The following is a 15716-nucleotide window of genomic DNA, read 5'->3' on the forward strand; positions in this document are numbered from 1 at the left end:
CTATCTTTTGCATTTGTCTCTTGAGTCTTAATTTCATCCAGCGTTGTAGGTCCATTTCGAGGAGATGTATAACTAGTCTGGATAATATCATAGATTCCATTTCCTAAAGTATCTAAGTAATATTAATTATGTTATTGAATAAGGAAAATTTGTTCCATTGAGCATCAGTGCTTTAAGATAAAGTTATTGTGTCATTATAGATCTACCTCAAATGGTTAAGCTTTCCAAAGAGGAACCAACACTTTGATACCAATTGTTGAAGACATGACAGGACTGAGAGGGGGGTGAGTTAGTCCAAAAATTCATAATAAATTAATTTTAAACAACATCAACTAACATAGCAGTAACAACTCAATCATCAACACATGAACACTAGATTTACATGGAAAACACAAACAAGGGAAAACAATGGTGAGAATCTAACTCACAATATGAATATGAATGATTAAAAAGTTTTAGGCTCTCTACCAAGGAGCAACAACACCAGATGGACTTGCAAGGATACTAAGGCACACTACCTTAGGGAAAGATACAAGGACTTGCACAACTGAGGCTCATTACTTCAGGGAAAGATACGATCTACTACCAAAGAACTCGTTGTCAATCAACAATGAAGAAAATAATAGAACCGAAATGAGAAGGATCTCCTAAACATGATATTGTCCTTGAACAACTAGATCAAGTGACCAACATCATGGAAAACATATTTGATTAATCACTACTATCACAAGACATTACCTTATTGAAAATATCACCTTCAAAGCTCTAACTTTCACACTTCTACAATCTCAAATATTCTTGCACATCATTCACATACTCTTCTCATATATTCACACACAATCCACACATACTCATCTCATAGATCCACACTCCTTAAATATGAGATAGATCATAGAAAAACCTAATCGAGGGTTGACCAAAATAGAATAAGCATTATTACATAAAATAAGCCACCTAGACCAAAAATACTCAAAGTGGTCCAATCCAAGAGAAAGAGGAAACCAAAACACATCACAATAGATCCTTCCAAGATGAATCTTATGATATGCACATGGTAAAACATTCTCAAAAGATGTTACCAAACATAACATGTAGATATAAAAATCAATCGGCCAAAGAGAATCTCCCACTACCAAATACCTCACACATATCTCAACATGCTATGGTGAGATCCATAACAACTTCTTAATCATCCTCTAATGCATATCTAGACCAAAAGAATATGTTTCAAACAAGATAACTCAACCAAACACACCAAATCATAACACAAATGAATATCCCAAACATGAGTCAATAAAGCTCTCTTGTAAAATAAAGAAACCACCAAAGAAGAATGCAGAGAATATTATACACGAGCCATAAAATCATGTCCACAAAACTGCAACACAATCTGCAACATATCTAGATGCCATCGAAGACTTTCTCGACCAATCTGACAGACACACTTACTGCTAGAGAACTAAAATAACCATATGAATCGAAATGCCACAACCAACACCAAAAATACCAAACTCAATCTACAACACAAACCATTGTTAGGATTCCCACCGATAATGAGAGGGGGGGTGAATCAGTATCTAACCGGTTAATAGATTTTCTTAACTTAAAACATGTAGAGCATATCAATACTGTATATCGGTAAACAAAAAGTAATGCAATAAATAGAGATAACAACAACCACATGAAAAACACACCATAACACAGTAGTTTAACGAGGAAACCCAGTGTGGGAAAAACCTTGGTGGGATTTGTGACCCACAATATTCACTTACAGGCCAATAAGAGAATATTACTGCTACAAGAGGAACCTGCACATGCAGAAAGGCCAAGTGCCTAAAGCTCACTGCTCAATTACAAAATGGAAAGTCTCACTGACTTACAAAATGGATTATATAAATCCAATGTCTTGTACTACTTCAAGATAGCATCTACTATGCCAGATCCAGGACCGGTTTATAGCTCTGCTTCATACATAAACCCTTAACCTATAATTCGCATAATAGGTCTCCCTTATTTCACCTATATATTTTCTTCCATCCATTTTAAAATGTTCTACAATGATCTCTTATATATATGAGTCATTTTACAACTTGCCAAGTCAGCTTACAATGATTTTACAATAATTAACAAAATATATTACAAACAAAATTCATGTCGGCTTCTGTGCCAATATGCTTCCTTTTACTGTCAGTGGTCTCTGTGCTGGTGTAGAGTTTGTCTTTGCTGGTGCTGGTAAATTGCCTTGTCGGTGTCATAGGATTGTAAGGTTGTCATCAATGACAAAGCCTTCAATCACCTACAATATCTCATCGAAGTGTGCATTTTCCAACAATCTCCCCCTTTGGCATTGATGGCAACACTCATGAGAAAAATCCAAAAATTGTTATCCAAAAGAGTTTGCCAGAATTGTCTTACCAAAAATTTGTGTACCAAAAGAATATGTGCTCCCCCTGAGCTGATGAGTCAGTTGCTGGTTATTTTTCTCATTCCACTACTCCCCCTTTGGCATCAATGACAAAGGTTGTCAAAGTGTCAATTGAGTGTGGTTTCCTATTTCATCCTTGTAACCGATTGGTTACAATCTGAAAAAGATCTGCCAAAACTAGATTCAGGCTCTTAATGAACTTTTTGCTATCTTTTATTGTGGCCTCGGTCCTCTGAACTATACCGATGAGGTGTGGCATTTTCTTTGCCGGTGTTTTTTGTCCTTGAATCAAAGCATCAGATATTTCTTTTCTTAAGGAGGCTAGGTAGTCCAATTTTGGACTAAGTCTCCATTTTAGATCTTTGGCCTTTCCTTTTATTCTTTCCTTTTCTCTTTCCAACTTTAGTAGTTCTTCCTCAAAACCTGTTATTTTTTGGTCAAAAAGTGATAATGAATCAGATGAATTAATGAAGTTATCAGCTAGTTGATTTATTTCCTCTCGTATCTTGCTGATCTTCTTGTCTATATCAACTGTTAGAAAGTTAGTTTTACATGTATCCCTGTACAAAGTTTTAAATTGCTTCAATGTTCTGCATAGTTCCGATAAAAGTGTGTCAAATTGCCTTGTTCACTTCTTTATTTCCTCCTCAAATAATTTGTGTTTTTCTTTCTCTAGTCTCTCCTTGAATGCTTCCTCTTTTATTTGTTCAACTATCACAATGTTGTCAGTAATATACTTAGACAAAGTGTCAAGTTGAATCAAAGAATCTTTATTATCTACATTACATTTAGGTGCTATCATTTTTAAAATTGGAATGGTATCATCTATTGCCTTGTATGCTTGTGAGCTACAATCTGTTATCTTATTAATGGAATCCAAAAGAACTTTTGTTACATTAGTTGATTTGAATTCTACATTTGATGAGCCAACAATTTGTATTCCGCCAGTGGGAGCAGTTTCCTTGCTTGTGGTGACCTCTAGTAGGTCAGTTTGTGTTTCCATTTCTTTAAGCAAAGGTTTGGATTTCTTAGCTGATGTTGGTGGCACTGTCTCTGTATGAACCTGTTGCTGTGATGGAGCCTGTTGCTCTGCTTGTTTACCTTCTGTACTATCTGTTACCGGTGGCTCATTATCCATATTTGTTTTCCCAGTTGTATCCTTATATACCACAATATTAACTTTTTGTGTGTCAATGTCCATTGTATATAACACCTCAGAATTGGGATTGGTGTCCTCTTGTGGTATGTCCATACTCTCACTAGCTGGTTGATTATCAGTGGTAGCTATCGGTGGAGTATTTAGAGGCGGTGGAGATAAGTTATCTTTTATTTTTATGCTAGGTGGTCCACCAACCTTGCCTTTTCCCTTATCCTTATCCTTCTGGTATACTTTGATGGGTTTAGGGTTTCTATATTCTTCCTACTTTTCCTTCTCTACAAGGAATATGTCCCATGCATTAGCAGTTTCCTCTGCTACCTCATTCACTCTACCAACCATAAGTGCTACATGCCGGTGTGCAGTCGAAAATATTGACCAGTTAGCCTCAGAGATCAGATCATCTATCTCTTTTGGTGAGTTGACAGGATAAACAACAAGTAGTTTTTCAATTTTCATTTTCTTATCAAGCTCTACAACAACTTGCCTTCTAGCTTCAAGTCTTTTAAACAGTTCTGCTGGTAATTCATCTACAACTTGCATTAGAAATTTCTTTTAAATGTCCAAGTGTAGAATTACACTATTTTCAACTTTCTCCTTGTCATCAACTGATAATGAATCATATAATTTATTAATGTTTTTCAGCTTTCCATCCTCTGTAATTTCATCTAGAAGTTTGTCAATTGGAGCAATGGTTTTTTGAGTCTTCTTCTTGAGTGTTAACTTCTTCTTTGAAGTTACTTTTCTAGTCAGGGGCCTTACTGCCTATTGTTTCTGTCTGGTTCTTCTAAGAGAAGGTGTAGATACTGGTGAAGGTTCCCTTTTTCTCACAACTCTTTTAAATTCAGCTGGCATATCACTTTCCGAAGAGGTTGCAACCGGTGAAAGGTGAGTTTCTGGCTATTGTGCTTCTAACTCATCTTCAGTAATACCAGTTTTCTTAAGTACATTTTCTTTGATAGCTTTAGCTTGTCTAGATCCTCTTCTAACTGTTGCTTCCACCTTCTTTACCCTTTTCTTTGATTGGATTTGATTTTCAATAGTCTCAGCATTGTTAAATACCTCTTCTTTAGGTTCCTTGGGTGCTTCTAGGAGGGCTTTTGCATATGCTTCAATTATGTGGTCATCAGTTTCATAACCCATTTTAGTAACCCAAATAGTTCTTGGGACAACTGCCTCCATCTAAATATCATCCTTCTTAATAACAAAGCATATTTCATCCTTATACTTATTTACAATTTCTTGTGATAATCCGACTCTGGTATTCATCCGGGCCTTTAATGCCTGAAAGTACTCATTTATATTCTTTTCTCTATTTTCACCCATATTATTTAGTAAATCAGACAATTGTTTGCCTACAGGTATATCAAAACCAAGATTTTTATTACCAATACCTGACACCTATTTTGTTATGTACAACATTAAACAGACAAGTAGGTTTCCAAATCTGAATGTCCCCTTTTTGTCTTTCTTTATCTTTCCAAGATTGTCAATAAGTTCATCTTTCAACCATTCACACACATCTATTTTTGCATTATCTTTAATCATATCATAAGCACTCTTTATGCATAGGCTAGAGACTGAATTTAACCTATTTGCATGTGTGGTTTTGTAGCCTAAAATCATGCTAATGAATCTAACATTGATGTCAGTTACATCATTTACTCTTAAAGATCTCTTATCAGATGTTGCACTTGTTAGGTTAATCACTAGGTCATTTGAGACCTTCTTTGTCTTATTAGGCCTATTACCAGTGGAAGGTAACCCTATCACAGCCTTTACTGCCTCTTTTGTAATTATGTGAATTGAGTCTAACCAAAAGAATTCACCATGAACCCTACTTATAACTATCCTTATAACATCCTTAGGGAAATCCGGAATACTGAGAATTTCAGTGAATCCTAGGGTTTCAACTATTTTATGTTCAGGTTTCACATTACCGAAATCGTCACAAGTTACAGTCTTATACATGCTCTTGATTTCCTCATCACCTAATTCTTCTATGTGACAATGTATGTACATTCTAGGGTCTTCTACAAAAACTACTCCTTTGGGGATTTGAGAAAATGCGCCAACATTATCATCTTTCTTGGCAATCTTGAGAACTAACTGGAATACGGGTCTAGGGCATTTAATCACTTCGACTATACTAGGGTTTTCTATGAATTTAGGAACAGGTGAAGAAGCCATGATTATAACTACCTTTGTCTGCCTTAGGAATGATTGCTTGCTGAATTGCTTCACTTCTTTGCTCGAAATGCCTTTGCTCAGGAATTTTCGTGCTCTTCAAATGTTTGAATGCTCGGTGAAATGAAATTGGAGCCAAAACACTGATTTATAATGTTATTTTTGCCAACCACCACATTTAATGCTTGCTGGTTAAGTAATGACTTAACTCATCTATCGGTATAGAAGTAATTTCAACTTCTCACCATCAACCGAGGGAATAATAGCATGTTTCACATTTGATTGCTAAACCCTCAAGGGAATTTTCTTCAGTTAGATGAAGAGTCTCCTGCCGGTGGAGTGTTACTCTCTTATGCCAATGGAGTGTTACTCTATTCTACCAGTGGAGGAGTGTTCCTATCACCATTTAGATTTGATTTCCTGACCCATTGTTTTGAGAATTCCTACTTAACTTCTTCAACCTTTTCTTTACCTTTCAAAGTAGGACCTTTGTTATTTACCGGTGAGGACTTTCTTCTACAAAATTTTGCAATATGTCCAATCTTGTTATAGGAATAACAAGTCACATTTTTTTCTGAATAGCTTTCCCATATCCTATGTCGGTTTGTGTTCTACATTGATTAGATAAGTGTCCAAATCTTCCACAAACATAACATCTTACATTCATTCTGCAATTCTCTGAATTGTGACCAATTTTGTTGCATTTTGAACATTGACCGGTGGTTGTATTTGTGCTTTGATAATTTATAGATCTACATTGATTTGCTCTATGACCATACTTGTTACAGTTAAAGCATATGCCATTAAATTTATAAGCAGTAGGTTGTCTTACCGGTTTGTCTTGATCATGTGTTTTTGCAGTACCAGAGCTTTCACTAGCTTCAAAGCCAAGGCCATTAGTGTTACCATTTGGTTTCTGATTCTTTAGCAAGTCACCAAGTTCTTCTGAGCTTTTCTTGAATTTTTCTTTTGCTGATTTGCAGTATCTAGTTCTCTTTCCAAGATACCTTTCTATCTCATGAGTTCATTTGAGTTATTTTGTGCATGCATCAGATCTGTCTTCAACATATCATTTTCATAACTAAGTCTTGTGTTTTCATTTGTAGCATCACTTAGTCTTCTAGTCAAATCTTCTTCATTCTTCTTCCTATCTTCAATTTCTTTACAAAATCTCATAGTCATCCTGCATCTCATTCTTTGTTGTCATGTTTTCTTGTTTCAGTTTATTCATCAGATCATTAAGAGTTTCCTTTTCATCATTCTCATTTTGCATTTTTCACAAAGTTCTCTTCTCTTGTTTCTTGTGATAGTAAGATTTTCTTGAAGTGCTTGAATAATATCCTGTGCAGCTTTTAGATCATCTTCAAGTTCGGGCTGCTTCTAATTGCTTCATCAAGTTTTCCATCTCTACTGGTGTCAAGATCTTCCTCAAGTTGTTAGGCTTCTGAAAATAGAGGACCAAGCTCTAATACCAATTGTTAGGATTTCCACAGATACTGAGGGGGGGGGGGAATTAGTATCTAACTGGTTAAAAGATTTTCTTAACTTAAAACATGTAGAGCATATCAATACTGTATACCGGTAAACAAAAAGTAATGCAATAAATAGAGATAACAGCAACCACATGAAAAACACTCCATAACACAGTAGTTTAATGAGGAAACCCGGTGTGGGAAAAACCTCGATGGGATTTGTGACCCACAATATTCAATTACTGGCCAATAAGAGAATATTATTGCTACAAGAGGGGCCTGCACATGCAGGAAGACCAAGTGCCTAGAGCTCACTGCTCAATTACAAAACGAGAAGTCTCACTGACTTACAAAATGGATTCTATAAATCCAATGTCTTGTACTGCTTCAAGATAGCATCTACTATGCCAGATCCAGTACCGGTTTATAGCTATGCTTCATACATAAACCCTTAACCTATAATTCGCATAATAGGTCTGCCTTATTTTGCCTATATATTTTCTTCCATCCATTTTAAAATGTTCTACAATGATCTCTTATATATATGAGTCATTTTACAACTTGCCAAGTTGGCTTACAATGATTTTACAATAATTAACAAAATATATTACAAACAAAATTCTTGTCGGCTTCTGTGCCAGTATGCTTCCTTTTACTGTCGGTGGTCTCTATGCCGGTGCCAGTAAATTTCCTTGCCAGTGTCATAGGATTGTAAGGTTGCTATCAATGACAAAACCTTCAATCACCTACAATATCTCATTAACTCAACCGAACACACCAAATCATAACACAAATGAATATCCCGAACATGAGTCAATAAAGCTCTCTTGCAAAACAAAGAAACTAGCAGAGAAGAACGCTAAGATTATTATACATGAGCCATAAAATCATGTCCACAAAACTGCAACACAATCTGCAACATATCTAGATGCCATCGAAGACTTTCTCGACCAATCTGACAGACACACTTACTGCCAAAGAACTAAAATAACCATATGAATCGAAATGCCACAACCAACACCAAAAATACCAAACTCAATCTACAACACAAACCACAACTACAACAATCAGGAGCATATCTGGACTAGAATCCATCTGGATAACTAGGTTTGACATAAATGACAACCATACAAGCTCATACTCCCAACAAGTTGACCCTATAGGGCCAATAAATATTAAAGCTATGTAAAGATAATCAAAGTGATGAATAAGCTACAAAATATACATCATTAGCTACACATTTTCATGGTTGAATAATAAAGAAAAACAAATGTTTGACATAAGTAAGAATATCTAGATCAATTTTTCTTAAAAAATATTAAAATTGTCATGATACACTAATTTTATTTGAAGAGAAGTAGTTAATGATAACTCCAAGAGGGGACGAGAGCTAGATATGAAAGATCCATTTCCTCATTTTTGAAGAACGCACCATTATCTCAAAAATTTATAAAAATCTAAGATAATTGTCCCCTAAAAATGCAGTACACCAACATCTTGAAAACCTTAAGGACCAAGAATACTTTTACAGCTAGGTTGATTGATAAAGAATTAAAATATGAAATGCAAGAAAACATGTAAAACCTTGACCTTGAAGAAGGGGTCTCAAGGTTTTCTAGACAACACTTATGAGCCATATATACCACAAAGATAAAGTAATCTAAAACCATAAATATTAGACTGAGAAATGAGAACATTGTGCAAACTAGAGATCTCAACCTAGAAAGCCAGAGAAAACATAAGCACAACTCCATATTACATCTCCATAAGTAGTAAACAAACCAAGTAGAATACATACACATAAGAGAGTGACATGATAAGCACTTCTACTTGCTCATCACAACATGATAAAGGATATTCTCATGTGAAGAATTGATTCACATAGCATGTATGTTTCTCCTATTGAGATCTCAACCCATTACCACCTTAGTACATTGACATTATTAGCTAATCACCTTCACAAGTTTACCACTTGCTTATTTTTTATGGCAAATTACATATTATGTTGGCATACTCTAATTCCGTGTTATTTCTATTGCTTTCACTTGATGTTGTCATTTGTAAGTAGAATATTGTTGATTTTTGTAGGGTCTATATGCTAAAACTTTCTATCATTATGGAAAAAATGGTGGGCACCTTTTCATTTAGATATCGCATACATATTACTGAAGCACACAAGTGGGTTTGTCTCAAAATGCATTCTATACTTAGTTTTCTCTTCTCATCACTTTATTTAGTTTTTCAATAATATATTATATTTGGTTATCACATATTTGCTTTCATTTTGTCAAAGCACATCACATCATACAAAATCACATTATTCATATCAAATCGCTAATAAGATACAATCTTAAATCCCTTGAAAACTCAAATTCCATTTATCATAAATCTGTCAATAATCAATACATCTACAAATTTAAGTTCTTAATTCTTTATCATATCACAACAATCATCACTAACATCATTTCAAATTCGAAATAAAATATAATTTTCCATCTTTTATGTATCTAAATCTTAATATCTAGAATCACTTTCCATATTTTATGTGTCTAAATCTTAATATTTAAAATCTTAATTTAGTCTACTTTGAAATAATTATTATCTATTATTGCTCTAGACTTTACATACTATTATTGATATGGACTATACATACTTTATTATATTTTATTTCTTTGAGACTATTATTCTATTAACATCGTTTTCAGAAACAAAATTAATATGTATATCTTAAATTGAATGGTCAAAAATAGAGGCAAAAATGTGATGATTAAGGGGTTTATGTGGCATCATCAAAACCATTCACAAGTTGCTTAATACAAAAAGTATTATTTTCTCCCAGCTGTCCGAAAATGACTCATTTTATTATTATTATTATTTATTGAAATCTATAGAGATGTCACCTTGAATGCTCAATTATTGAAGTATCTTAATCATCAAAGTCTTAAATACTCATATATACTTTTATCAAGTTTTTCACGATTTTAGTTTTTAATTATGTTGACTATTAGTTATATGAAAGATAAATATCATAGATTTATTGTCATTAGATGTCGTCAGATGACACATTGTTATTAGCATATTTAATTTCCATTTACAAATCAAAATAAAAAATTAAAACAAATACTCAAAAGTCTTCCTTTACATTGTCAAGCCATTATATTGTAATGTCCTAATGCATTGTTTTCATATAATTTTGTTCTTTGTGGGTAATATTTAAATTATTTATATAGCAATAAATATCAAATTTTTATATTTTTTTTAATATATTTTAAAGTTTATTATTTATGTATATCTAGTTTAAATTTAATTGACTTGATTATAATATTAGTAAAATATATTTTTATAAGCTAATATAATGGGACATAGTCTAATCTATCTAACCAAAGTCACTCTTATTGGGAAAGGTATCTCAACCCTTGTATCCCAATGCTTCATATTGAATAATTATTGTACCCATTTATTATATTGTCTTCACATGAGAAAGAGGGTGTCCTATTTTGAGGTAGGACATTTATCTAGATAATTTGAAATTTGTGTAAGAATTTTTAAGAGGGTCTAATTTTACTATATTATTATAAGATGATGTTGTTTTGTTGGATTCTATGACACGTGTAGGAGCATGACTATATAGAGATATATAGTAGACTTCATTTTCGACCAGTTTTATGATGCTTATAAAATATATTTGAATAGAAAAATGGAACCAAAATGTAGCAGCCAAGTTGGTGAGTCGATTATGAAGAATTAGATAGCATAAAATAATCTTACAAAATTAGCATGTTGACTCATCATGAGAGTTAAGTATTGGAATTTTCATGGAGGTTGGGTGTCATTTAGGAGGCATTTTCCCATGGTTTATAATTTCTCATTTGTGGTTCACTATTTTGTATCATCTATATATTTATCCCTAAGGATAATATGTAGTATGTGTTGGAGTTGATTGGTGACTCCACAACACCCCTAAGAACTGTGCAAGTCCAAAATAACTTCCACAAGAGAGAAAATTGCAAGAATAGCTTACTTAAACAATGCAAGAATGATTGAATATAAAAATGGACATAAAAATGTAACCAGAGGCATTTCTTATATAAAGGCAATGTGAGAGGTAGGATTAGACAAGATTGTGACATGTGTCATAATCCTTTGCAATGAGGAAACTAAAGTGTTGACTTAGGTAAGTAAAATTAGATGTAAAGATATAAGATAAGATCTTGAGAAAAATAATCAATATTCTAGAAGGACATCTAGGACATAAGTAAACTTAAGTCATTTGAATAAGTCCCCACCAAGGAACTAGTGAAAATGCTAGCTACAAGACCTTACTAAGTCCAAAACCTTATTCACACCAACACCCCCCTTATGTGTAACTTAGGTAGTACATTATCATGCAAAGATGCAATTTGATGGGTCCCAACTACTGGACCATGTTAGGTACCCATGTAAAATGCAAATGCAATATCTCACAAAAGGAGAAAATGAGCAACTCCATTGGGAAAAAACTCCTCTCCAAAAGAGACAAAAGAAACAAAACACATGATGATGCATGGAGGACTCTATGATACCCCCAACAACTACATTTATCATGAAATTATAATCAGTGACCCCTTATAGGAAGGACGGAGAGAGAAACTATATATCCCCCCACAATGTATAGTGTGATATAGAAATGGTGAGTGCTTGAAGACAAAACATAGTCCACTGCCTAAAAAATGTTTCTCCCCTTGGGAAGAAGATAAACAAGTGCGAATGGGGGAATGTTTCCCATTTTGAATAGAAAATTGTATGAATTGGCATTTAAAGGAATGAAGATGATGTCTCTGAAATATGCTCATATTTTGCCAAGTACTTGGATGATGAAGATGACACAAACCAATCAGGTGCATGTCCAATGAGAATAGAAGGTGATAAATGAGGAACGATTGGAAACCTATTTTAAACAATATCTTAAGACAAAGATGAAGTAAGAACAGTTGTGCCATGAGTGCCATCAAATAAGAGAGATAGTCCCTCAAATTTGTCTTCCGAATTTCAAATGTGAGACTCCATAAACAATGAATCAATGTAATTCAAATATAAATCCCAATCAGGAAGACAATCAAATATGTATTGCAATGACTAACTATTTGTACTCAATTAATTGCCAACAAAAGATGGATGTATGATTTAAAAAGGAGGAGTTGCAGGAAAAGTATTTGGATCATCAAGACACTCAAGTTTTACTTCATATTCAAACTTCTCTAAGGTATCACCATTAAAGGGAAGATTGTCAACATCATTAAGTGGAATGAGACAATCTGAAGTAGGATCATTTTGGAATGGAGATATGTGTGGATTTCCAAACATCTCCCAAATCTTGGTCCAAACTATTCATAGGCACTTGATTCCTAAAATCTGATTATAGGTTTCTTTGAAGATGATTGTACTGAAACCACAACCAATCAATCCTATCATATGATCATTCATATTACCCTAAATAAAATTCTTTCATTATGTCATTGGCTCATGAATGAGTCCATAAAGATGAGGCAAAATATTAAGCCACCTATAATTTGTTACAATGTCTTTTTTCCGTGACTCATAATTTTGTTAGCCAAAGGGATTATAGAAGGATGAGTTGAACAACTTATGTTTACAATAATGATACACAAGTATCAAATGATAAATCAACATTACTCAATGAATAAGGGAAAATAGTGCTTTAAAAGAAAAGAAGGGCTAAGCTTACAGCATGGATCTCTCAATCCTTTCAAGAGCCCAATCACATCTAGAGTGGATATTATTACACATATAACATATAGATGAATTGTGATGGTGGCTATTATAAGGATACAAAAGCCCAATTTATTGCACATGTAGTACCCAACTTTCCTCTAACTAACTATCTAATGCAATGAGATTACTAAATTTATTTGTTCTCCCACCATAGTAATGTCTCCACTCACAACTCAAGTTGATTTAGGAACCAAGTTAGAAATCTAATGCCAAAGATTGTATCTTTTAACAATATCATTAGAAGCATAAATATTAATAACATCAACAGAGTGATTGTCAATATTGAAGAGTTTCCAATTTTTTTTTTTGTTGAGGTCACATCCTTGGTCCACTAGTGTGGCTATCCTTTTGGAGAAATAAAAGTAGCAACTTTATGAATGTATTACATCATGGTTTTTGCACACAAAAAAGCAATAAATGACTAAAAAAACTACTAAAAATTACATATAAATTACTAATCTTGGTCACATGACCATTAGTAGTTCATTGCCAGTCATTTATAACGCGACCAAATTTATGACTAAACCATTTTTAAACATTTATTGGTTGTTTTTATTGATCAATTTGGTAGTATATTTTAGTCATTAATTTAGTCATTGATTGTTGTTAACTGGTCATTTATTTAGTCATGGTAGTCATTTATTTAGTCATTGTAATCATTAATTGATGTCAATATACCACTCTCACACACATTATTTAAATAAAAATCATTTTTTTTTCTCGATAATAGGTTATGATTTTATTAAGATTAATAAGGAAAAGCTTGGCCCTGACCAAGGGTGGTAACAACTAGGGATACAACCTTCTCAAAGAAAGAAGAAAACATAGGGATCCATTAACAAATCACATATAATAGAAAATGACCCAAAACCTACATGTAATACTTACATTAAAATTGATATTTGCCCCTCCCTTTGAATGTGAATAGAGGACCATATTAAAGGGGGTATGCTTCACCTTTCTCTCTTTTTTCCTTTTCACGGTGTGTCATCCATCTACAATCTTGGCAGCCTCTACCTTCCAATCTAAAGAATTATCCCTGAAAAAAATCACCTAATCCATTGTCGAGGAAACCACATGTTGGAGCTTACCATCTATTGTCAATGAAGCCTCCTCCATATCTTAGGACCCCGGGGGCCTGCATTTTTCCCTTCCCTCTGAGGTAATAGATCTCTTACCCAAAAGTATCTCCCCATCACACCCACTTGAACTAGTTTCAACACTATCTTTTATCGCTTGCTCATCCTGAGACTGGAGATCCGTAGATTTCTGAATCTCTTCCCCTGAAACAACCTAAGAAAAACTTTTTTGCAACCCATACTTCTTCCCATCCTTCTTCTCTATGGTATAAATTTGTTGAGTGACATTTTTCCACCAAGAGGTTGAATTAGGCATCCTATATATATAAATATGACATTATAAATTATAGAAAGTAGAAAGCCTAAAATTTAGCCTATTGCAACCAAACAAGTTTTTGTTTCAGAAATATTTGTTGAGTATCTCATACAATATAATTTCATGTGAGGTCTATTAAATCTTGAACATTCGATGAGAGAAAATCCACATAATACAAGAATTTAGAGGTATATCATCACTATCAAACTCATCAAGAGTTTCATAATTATTCTACAAAATTCACCTTCTATTAAATGTTCAATATAACTTCATAGAATAATTCAATATAAAATTCCTTTTTCTTTTATAGAATGGATTCTTCATCCTTTAATCTTTGAGCTAGCTTATAAGAGATCCTTGAAACAAATTTGAAGGAGATGAGAAATAAGAAGAATTCTATATCTCTATTTGAGAAAATAAAAAATTTTGCCAAGTATTGTTTCGCTAAATTAAGGTTTATCCACCTCTTTGGAGGACTCCCTATGGTGCTAGGAGAGAATAATCTCCTCCTTATCAAGAGGCTTTGAAAATAAAAGACCAATATTTTTTGTTGTGACACACCTTTAAAATATGGGTGTTTTTATCTCATTGGTTTGGTTATTCTTATTATTTCCAATTTTGGTCCATCCTTCCTCATTTTTGAGGAGACGTGTCACTATAAAGTTTGGGGTCAGTCTTGGCTCTTCATGTTAGTAAGGGAAAATGTATATGGTTTTAATATAGTTTGAGGATTGGAACCTCTGACAAGTTTTTTTAGCGCTTTGTGTACTATCTAATATAAATGTTAATATTTGAGGTCTTGAGAAAGATCGACCTCAATATACTCAATTTTTAATATTATTAAAAAAATTTATCTAGATCAATAAAAAATATTGCCTAAAGTGGCAATTGTTGGTATGTGGTGACTAATCATGTTGCTCGGCTTAAATTTTGGTGACTTTTTCAGCCACGTGTTCCCTCCATATTAGTTAGTGTTGATACGTGAGTGTGGGGGGTCACAAGGGGGGGTACTCCCCTTGCAGGATCTAGGGGGATGGCCTCCTAGTGGGGGGTTCAAGGGTTGTGCACCCCAATGAGGGATTTCAAGGGCGGCACCCCCAAATCAACATTTTCTATATAATTATTCATTGTAAATATTGATTGTTTATCATTAGGTCATAGATCTAATAGTGCATATTTTGTGTGCTTTGTTTGTCTTAAAAAGCAACCCTATTTTATGAGGGAATTGCATTATGAATGGATACCATATTGTAATTTTCTCTTTGCTAGATAAAAGAAAATAAGTGAATGACTATTTTTTTAATTGATG

This window comes from Cryptomeria japonica, chromosome 11, assembly GCF_030272615.1.
Source record: "Cryptomeria japonica chromosome 11, Sugi_1.0, whole genome shotgun sequence".
Taxonomy (NCBI): Eukaryota; Viridiplantae; Streptophyta; class Pinopsida; order Cupressales; family Cupressaceae; genus Cryptomeria; species Cryptomeria japonica.